General features: G+C 39.7%; 1 long non-coding RNA gene across 1 annotated transcript; it reads right to left on the minus strand.

The window, feature by feature from the left end:
- Positions 1–8,166: 8,166 nt before the first annotated feature.
- Positions 8,167–8,876, minus strand: LOC126100401 (uncharacterized). Its single transcript, XR_007522169.1, has 3 exons — positions 8,792–8,876; positions 8,528–8,638; positions 8,167–8,368 (listed from the first exon to the last, which is right to left on the minus strand). It is a non-coding gene; the product is annotated as an uncharacterized LOC126100401 (long non-coding RNA).
- Positions 8,877–9,270: the final 394 nt, after the last annotated feature.

Below are 9,270 nucleotides of genomic sequence, written 5' to 3' on the forward strand. Positions count from 1 at the left end.
AACTGTGAACATTATCAGCATAATTACCAGCCGTTTTCCCGTTGTATTTACTATCTCTCTCTACAAGCAACTGATAGAGATTAGCTAAAACAAATCAATAATTTCAGATGGAGGTCTGTCTATATCTAAAATTATGTTTCCTTTCCCATCTATAGCTTATCGCAGAAAGTTGAGTAACACCTTCAACACGTATGAATTACATCTTTGAGCACCAATTATTGCCACTTTTTGCAACATCACCATAAGGTTTGATATCCCTACTAAAAGATGAGCAGAAATTCTTTGTTAATGGGTGCATAATAAGATTCTTTTTTGGTATACCAATGCTCAGTAATAACTGAAACATCTGGTTTATTAAAACATGCTACTACGTCCAAATCATTGTGCTTATTTCCTAGGCTCGTAAAGTTTTGGAGGATGATCTTGGTTTGCAGGTTGCATTGTATCCACATATCATCATCATCATCATCATCACTTAAGACTGATTATGCCTTTCAGCGTTCAGTCTGGAGCATAGCCCCCCTTATACAGTTCCTCCATGATCCCCTATTCAGTGCTAACATTGGTGCCTCTTCTGATGTTAAACCTATTACTTCAAAATCATTCTTTACCGAATCCAGGTACCTTCTCCTCGGTCTGCCCTGACTCCTCCTACCCTCTACTGCTAAATCCATGAGTCTCTTGGGTAACCTTGCTTCTCCCATGCGTGTAACATGACCCCACCATCTAAGCCTGTTCGCCCTGACTGCTACATCTATAGAGTTCATTCCCAGTTTTTCTTTGATTTCCTCATTGTGGACACCCTCCTGCCATTGTTCCCATCTACTAGTACCTGCAATCATCCTAGCTACTTTCATATCCGTAACCTCAACCTTGTTGATAAGGTAACCTGAATCCACCCAGCTTTCGCTCCCATACAACAAAGTTGGTCTAAAGATTGAACGGTGCACAGATAACTTAGTCTTGGTACTGACTTCCTTCTTGCAGAAGAGAGTAGATCGTAGCTGAGCGCTCACTGCATTAGCTTTGCTATACCTCGCTTCCAGTTCTTTCACTATGTTGCCATCCTGTGAGAATATGCATCCTAAGTACTTGAAACCGTCCACCTGTTCTAACTTTGTTCCTCCTATTTGGCACTCAATCCGTTTATATTTCTTTCTCACTGACATTACTTTCGTTTTGGAGATGCTAATCTTCAGACCATAGTCCTTACATTTCTGATGTAGCTCTGAAATATTACTTTGCAAACTTTCAATCGAATCTGCCATCACAACTAAGTCATCCGCATATGCAAGACTGCTTATTTTGTGTTCACATATCTTAATCTCACCCAGCCAGTCTATTGTTTTCAACATATGATCCATAAATAATATGAACAACAGTGGAGACAGGTTGCAGCCTTGTCTTACCCCTGAAACTACTCTGAACCATGAACTCAATTTACCGTCAACTCTAACTGCTGCCTGACTATCCATGTAAAGACCTTTAATTGCTTGCAAAAGTTTGCCTCCTATTCCATAATCTTGTAAAACAGACAATAACTTCCTCCTAGGAACCCGGTCATATGCCTTTTCTAGATCTATAAAGCATAGATACAATTCCCTGTTCCACTCATAACACTTCTCCATTATTTGCCGTAAGCTAAAGATCTGGTCCTGACAACCTCTAAGAGGCCTAAACCCACACTGATTTTCATCCAGTTGGTCCTCAACTAATACTCGCACTTTCCTTTCAACAATAGCTGAGAAGATTTTACCCACAACGCTGATTAAAGAGATACCTCTGTAGTTGTTACAATCTTTTCTGTTTCCATGTTTAAAGATTGGTGTGATTACTGCTTTTGTCCAGTCTGATGGAACCTGTCCCGACTCCCACGCCATTTCAATTATCCTGTGTAGCCATTTAAGACCTGACATTCCACTGTATTTGATGAGTTCCGACTTAATTTCATCCACCCCAGCCGCTTTATTGCACTGCAATCTATTGACCATTTTTTCCACTTCCTCAAATGTGATCCTATTTCCATCATCATTCCTATCCCATTCTACCTCGAAATCTGAAACATTACTGATTGCATTTTCACCTACATTGAGCAACTCTTCAAAATATTCCCTCCATCTGCCCAAGGCATCCACAGGATTCACCAGCAGTTTTCCTGACCTGTCCAAAATACTTGTCATTTCCTTCTTACCTCCCTTTTGAAGACTGCTAATTACACTCCAGAATGGTTTTCCAGCAGCTTGACCCATAGTCTCCAACCTGTTTCCAAAGTCTTCCCACGATTTCTTCTTGGATGCTACAATTATCTGTTTGGCTTTGTTTCTTTCTTCAACATAACTTTCTCTGTCTACCTGGGTTCTGGTATGTAGCCATTTTTGATACGCCTTCTTTTTCCTTTTACAGGCTGCCTTGACTGTATCATTCCACCAAGCTGTTTGCTTCATCCTACTTTTACACACTACTGTTCCAAGACATTCTTTAGCCACTTCTAGTACTGTGTCCCTGTACCTTGTCCATTCCTTTTCCAATGACTGTAATTGACTACATTCAACTAACTGGTACCTTTCTGAGATCGCTGTTATGTACTTGTGCCTGATTTCCTTATCCTGAAGTTTCTCCACTCTTATCCTCCTACATATGGACCTGACCTGCACTTTCGGCCTCACAATCCCAATTTCACTGCAGATTAAATAATGATCAGTGTCATCAAAGAATCCCCTGAATACACGTGTGTCCCTCACAGCCTTCCTGAATTCCTGATCTGTTATTATATAGTCAATGACAGATCTGGTTCCCCTGCCTTCCCAAGTATACCGGTGAATGTTCTTATATTTAAAAAAGGAGTTTGTGATTACTAAGCCCATACTGGCACAGAAATCCAAGAGTTGTTTTCCGTTCCTGTTGGCCTCCATATCCTTTCCACATTTACCCATAACCTCTTCATACCCTTCTGTTCGATTTTCAATCCTGGCGTTAAAATCACCCATGAGCAGAACACTGTCCTTGTCCTTTACTCTAACAACTATATCACTGAGTGCCTCATAAAAACTATCCATCTTATCTTGATCTGTCCCTTCACAATGTGAATATACTGACACAATCCTAATTTTCTTGCTAGACACTGTCAAATCTATCCACATCAGTCATTCATTTACATACCTTATTGCAACTACGCTGGGTTCCATTTCTTTCCTGATGTAGAGCCCTACACCCCATTGTGCTATTCCTGCTTTGACGCCTGACAGGTAGACCTTGTATTCTCCCACTTCCTCTTCTTTCTCACCCCTTACCCGAATGTCACTAACAGCTAAAACGTCCAGTCCCATCTTACTTGCAGCCTCTGCCAGCTCTACCTTCTTCCCAGAGTAGCCCCCATTGATATTAATAGCTCCCCATCTCATTACCATTTGTTTGCCAAGTCGTATCTTAGGAGTCCCTGGTTTGTCAGTTAGAGGTGGGACTCCGTCACCTCCAAAGGTCCGAGGCATTATGCTCTGATTATTGCCAGCACCATATTTAAAGTACCAGGGAAGCAGGTTGCTAGCCTTATTTGCCCCGAGTCCCATTGGGTTTTACCCCTAACGGCTGAGGGACTAACCGGTGGATTTGGTAGTCTTTGCCGTATGAGCACAAAGGTGACCACGACTCAGAGTATGTTCGAGATGCCCAGCCTTATTCCAAAGTAACTGGTATCCCCCCGACTGTCGGGACCACTTACTTGGCCACTCATACGTTGCCCTTGGTTCATGAACTAGGACATGACTACAGGAACCCACACATATTTATTTATTTATTTTTGTAACCATAAATATCCCCATTAAGCAAATCAGATGTGCTTGTCAAACTGGGAAGAGGAAACAAAAAGGCCACACATGTACAAAACAATAATAAAAGCAAAGATTCCAGAAGAGTTCCTGACAGCAAAATGTAAAACTTAATTGTTTTTGGATATATTACTTCTTATATCCTTCATTCAAAAACTTAAGAAGGCTGTTAGTTTAGTGTCTTCAAGGCATAATGCTGTTTCATTGAGCATCGCAACAATCAAGTCTGAGATAGTAGTGTACTATGATACTACCTATGAAGAAATTGATGCACTGGATGTGAAGTGCACAGTTTAGTCTACCCAGCAGGTGTTCCAGATGATGGCCCTGCACTGTTCTATACCATCATGAATATACCTATACATTAGCGATATATTCATCACTGACAGAAAATTGAATAATCACATTTTTGCTTCAAGTTTCTGAAATGGCAGTTGATGAGATCATATCTGAAGAGACAGCTATCAACCCACGCTTTCAGCATGAGGTAGGACTAGCAATTACCAGAATTCTGAAATGTGGATCTTGTAAACCTAGAGTTGCTCTAGGAAAACAAGTAAGACGTGACACGTGTTCCAGATCAAAGATGAGAAAATAAAAGGTTGCTGTATTAGTTATAGCACACAAATATGCAGTGAATAAGAAGTGTGAAATGACTGTGTTCGCCGGCCGGGGTGGCCGAGCGGTTCTAGGCGCTACAGTCTGGAATCGCGCGACCACTACGGTTGTAGGTTCGAATCCCGCCTTGGGCATGGATGTGTGTGATGTCCTTAGGTTAGTTAGGTTTACGCAGTTCTAAGTTCTAGGGGACTGATGACCTCAGAAGTTAAATCCCATAGTACTCAGAGCCATTTCAACCAACCATTTTTTGGATGTGTTCAAAGCTATGTAGACTGGTTTAATTCCTGGTTTAAGTAATTCACATTATTTCATTGCTGTTTCCTGCTGTCATCCATTAATACCTCAATGTCAACAACTACTTTGTTACTTTAAAACCTTCAACATGTTCACTGTGGCTGAAACAAAGGACAATAAGAGCTACTAACACCGTGCTTTTAAGTGTCATCCGCAGTGAATGTGCAAAACAAGAACATTTTTGCAATTTAATTGAAAGTCCTAATTCAGCTTCCTTTTTCAGGCATGTTTATTTTTAAATATTAAAACTGATGAGAGTTTCATTACTAGACCACTAATTTTGAAATCTGGATGACATCATCCCAGCACTGTAACAAAATGTGCACCATACACAACAGTTCAATGCAATTTCTCCTCTCCACAAATTTGCACCTCAGATGTGTTGTATGTCATATAATACTACAGTTAATTTTCCCTATATCTGAGCAAAACCAGTTCTTGCGTGTCCATGTTTATCTCATCTAGGCACTGCACCTTTCCCTTAACTTTAGTGTGCTTTACAATAAAATTTGTATGAAAAGTTTTCTGTGTAAATTACCTATTCTACACCTACAGCTAATGCTTGTGTAACCCAGTGTGCCATTCAGGTGGGTTTGCTTGTGTGTCAATATAATTGTCAGGTTTGGTATGAAAGGGTTTCTTGAAATATATTCCCACATAAATTTTTTAGTATCTATTCTCAGTTGCAAAATATATTACGCACTGTCAGTGCCATTTCAATGCAAAAATTTTAAATCATGCTGGGGAATATACCAATGACACAGTTCCAGCACACCTCAGAAATTTGATTTTAGTTGCTTCAACCAATGAGAATTACGGACCAAGTCTTGCACTGCCCTGTTTTGTATATTAACCCGTTGGCTGGCATAAAGGTGCCGGTGGTCACAGCAGACTGCTCTGCTGGGGCCAGCAGTGATATGGTAACAACCAGGTATCAGAAATTTTACACTTTAATCTTACTGAGGAAAAATATTTACTTATATTTGATATTCCTTGCCATTTCCAGACTATTTTTGGGTCTGCAGTATTTTTATTTAAATATCTTACAAAACCAAAAGATTAAATGACTACAAAGTTATTCATGGATTCATTTTAGATACATATTTAACTGTGTAAAAGATAATTCCTGAAACAGTAATTAGCATTCTAGCTGTTCTTTTTAGCCACGACTGTACAGATGCATATACTTCACATTCAAAGTTCCTAAATGCCTGCTAAACACATTGACTACCATGCTGCTCACAGCATAGCAGGACACTTAATGCTGTATGCCTAACCTGGTGGTGAAACATCCATTACTAATCATGTCAGGGTCAAGAAATGCAGAAGATAATCTCTCAGGGAGTACTATAATCTAAAAATGTAAAATAACTAAAAAGGCCATTTCCAGTTATGTCTACGAAGCAAATCATGCTTTCAGTCAGTGATTTCTTTTGCCATAAATGACTAGTGAACGCACATGCCAGAGGATGGTAAATATTCATACTTTGCCTCTGAGAAGCAGCAAAACCATTAGAAACAGCTATGCACATAGTCCAAATTATGTTGAAATTATCACCTGGGTATTTTAATTAAATTTGGTCTACTACATGCAACATGATAAAGGAATCAAAAGACACACACACACACACACACACACACACACACACACACACACACACTGAATTAATTTCTTTATTAACAACGCTCGGATTTCCACATCACCATAGAGTAGTGGTGGGCAGGAAATCGCGTATCTGTTAGAAATCACAGTGACTGAGAAGTCACAGATATCACAGTAGCAACTTTACAGAATCTAACTGCGATTTCAGTCACAGTTAGCAGTCGCAAGTAGTATTTCATATTCAAAGACGTGAGCCATCTATTGGTCGAATTTAGCACTGCTTTCTGCGATTTCAGTGACAAGTCGCAACTAAGAGTCGCAAGTAGCAACTAAAAAGCGCGGTTAACAGTGGCATCTGTTGGCCAAAGTTCGTACTACGTCCATCTCTGCGATATGGTATCGGGTCTAACTGCGATTTCCGTGACAAGTCGCAACTAAGAGTCGCAAGTAGCAACTAGAAAGCGCGGTTAACAGTGCCATCTGTTGGCCAAAGTTCGTACTACGTCCATCTCTGCGATACGATATCGGGTCTAACTGCGATTTCCGTGACAAGTCGCAACTAAGAGTCGCAAGTAGCAACTAGAAAGCGCGGTTAACAGTGCCATCTGTTGGCCAAAGTTCGTACTACGTCCATCTCTGCGATGCGGTATCAAGTCTAACTGCAATTTCCGTGACAAGTCGCAACTAAGAGTCGCAAGTAGCAACTAAAAAGCGCAGTTAGCACTGCCATCTGTTGAGCAAAGTTCATACTACGCTATTCGCTACCGAGTCAAACTGCGATTTCTGTGACAAATCGCAACTAAGAGTCGCAAGTAGCAACTAAAAAGCGCAGTTAACATACTTTTCCTAGTGTCATCTCTTGACCGACGTACGTACTTCGTTATGAGAGCCTTGTGGCTCACGAGTTCGATGTGCTGTGTGTGCATATGAAGGGCTTATTTCAATAGTGGTACAAGTCCATTTTCGTTCATTTTGAGTTACAGAGTCGTAAAGTTAAATGAGCGCTGACAAATCGGCATTTGAGATACCAGAAATATTCAAGCATATGGCTTCTTGCCAGAGATGAACCTTTATTTATGTTTGTTTGGATCACTAATTTCAGAAGCATTATAGACAGAAAAGTGGAGCTAATGGACTTGTACCACTATTGAAATAAGCCCTTCATATTATATGACGACATGCACATTCAGCATTAGTTATGATTGGTCAAATACTGCTGTGACTCTGAATGTATTATATTAATAAGAAGCAACATTGCCTTTTTCTCCTGAAAATATCAAGTAACGTAACAAATGTGTTTGATTCTGCTTCCAATATGACAGTTTTGGTTAATACTCCACATGCCTACAGGACTTTGCAATGTTAACACAGCACAACTCAGACATCTGTATAAGTGTAGAGAAATGAAAACAGTCATATGAATGCCTCACTTTTGTTCCAATACAGTTCAAGACTCGGGAGAAAAGTTTTACACCTGGTGTTCTACATGGCAACTTCACACACAAGAGCTTTTTGCCGACACTACTACCACCTACATAAGTAAGCTTTTCCTGTGTTACTTTCAAGTAATGCACTTAAGCTATTCCCGATTTAACTGGAAGATCTGTACTTCCCACTTTCATATCAACAGCCTCAAAATGCATATTGTAGACTTCGGGATATGTAACAGGTCAGTGTCACACCAAGATTGTGGAGAAAGGGGGGGGGGGGGGCGGCATGTCACTCTCCAACAAGTGTTTACCAATAAGTAAGTGGCGGAAAATTATGGGTATAGGACGGCTTAAACATGTGGAAAATGAGATTTTTATAATTCACTCACTGTATTTGACATTTATTATTCCTTTAAAATCGCACAACAACTTCAATAAAACACAGTTTAATCATTCACACACTTATTTCACAATTATTTCACTTTTAAACTGCAAATCGTCTAAGAGCTGCCTTGAATCTTCAAGAGTCTCTCTCAAAAACAGCCTTGATGTGGATAGATACGTACAGCAACCAGTAATCAGAGTCAGAACTGTGTCTGCAAAAACACAAGGATTATTAAACAATTTTTGCTGTCATTAATTACTAACAATATAATTGACAGAGTAGATTGCTAATATTTGCTATAATGAATATCACATTTGCAAGAACGATCTCACTGAAGTAATTAAGTCCATCGAAACGCTTAGAAACTAACCTCTCGTCTGACGAAAACGGTCTAAAGACGCTGTGGCAATTTCTTCAGATCTGCTGACAATGATATTTTGAGTTATCACTTTACTGAGTGACTGAAATGTAGTTCAGGTACCTGTGAACATAACAATATGTTAGAATTCATTTTCTAAATACGAACTATTACGGTACTGTACGCTACTTACATATTAATTACACTATTAATATTTTCACAGTTGTTTCTTTAACACAAAATTAAAGCCAACGGAAGAAAAAACGTAAAATATACTTGCCAATGACATGTTTGTTGAGATGCAATTTTCTGTGTTGACAGATGTAACTTTTTCATACGGTGGTAAGTCGCAGGAATCACAGAAATCGCAGAAGTAGCAGAAGTCACAGAAATCGCAGAAGTAGCAGAAATCGCAGAAGTAGCTGAAGTCACAGAAATCGCAGAAGTAGCAGAAATCGCGGAAGTAGCAGAAATCGCAGAAATAGCAGTGGCAGAGGGATACACGAACTATGTTCCTTAACTGCGACTCTTAACTGCGACAAATCACAGTTAAGAATAACAGATACTGAAAAGTAGCATTCACAGAAATCACTGATATCAGAAAATCGCAGTTTAGCCCATCACTACCATAGAGGTACCAAGCTTGATGCGTTACTCATTTTTTTACATGGCGAGTTTCCCCAGTAGGCCTATAAACCATGAAACAGACAAAAAGCTACTTCTCGCTGTCTTCTCTTCTTTGGATTTTCACTTCA

This window comes from Schistocerca cancellata, chromosome 9 (genome assembly GCF_023864275.1).
Source record: "Schistocerca cancellata isolate TAMUIC-IGC-003103 chromosome 9, iqSchCanc2.1, whole genome shotgun sequence".
NCBI lineage: Eukaryota > Metazoa > Arthropoda > Insecta > Orthoptera > Acrididae > Schistocerca > Schistocerca cancellata.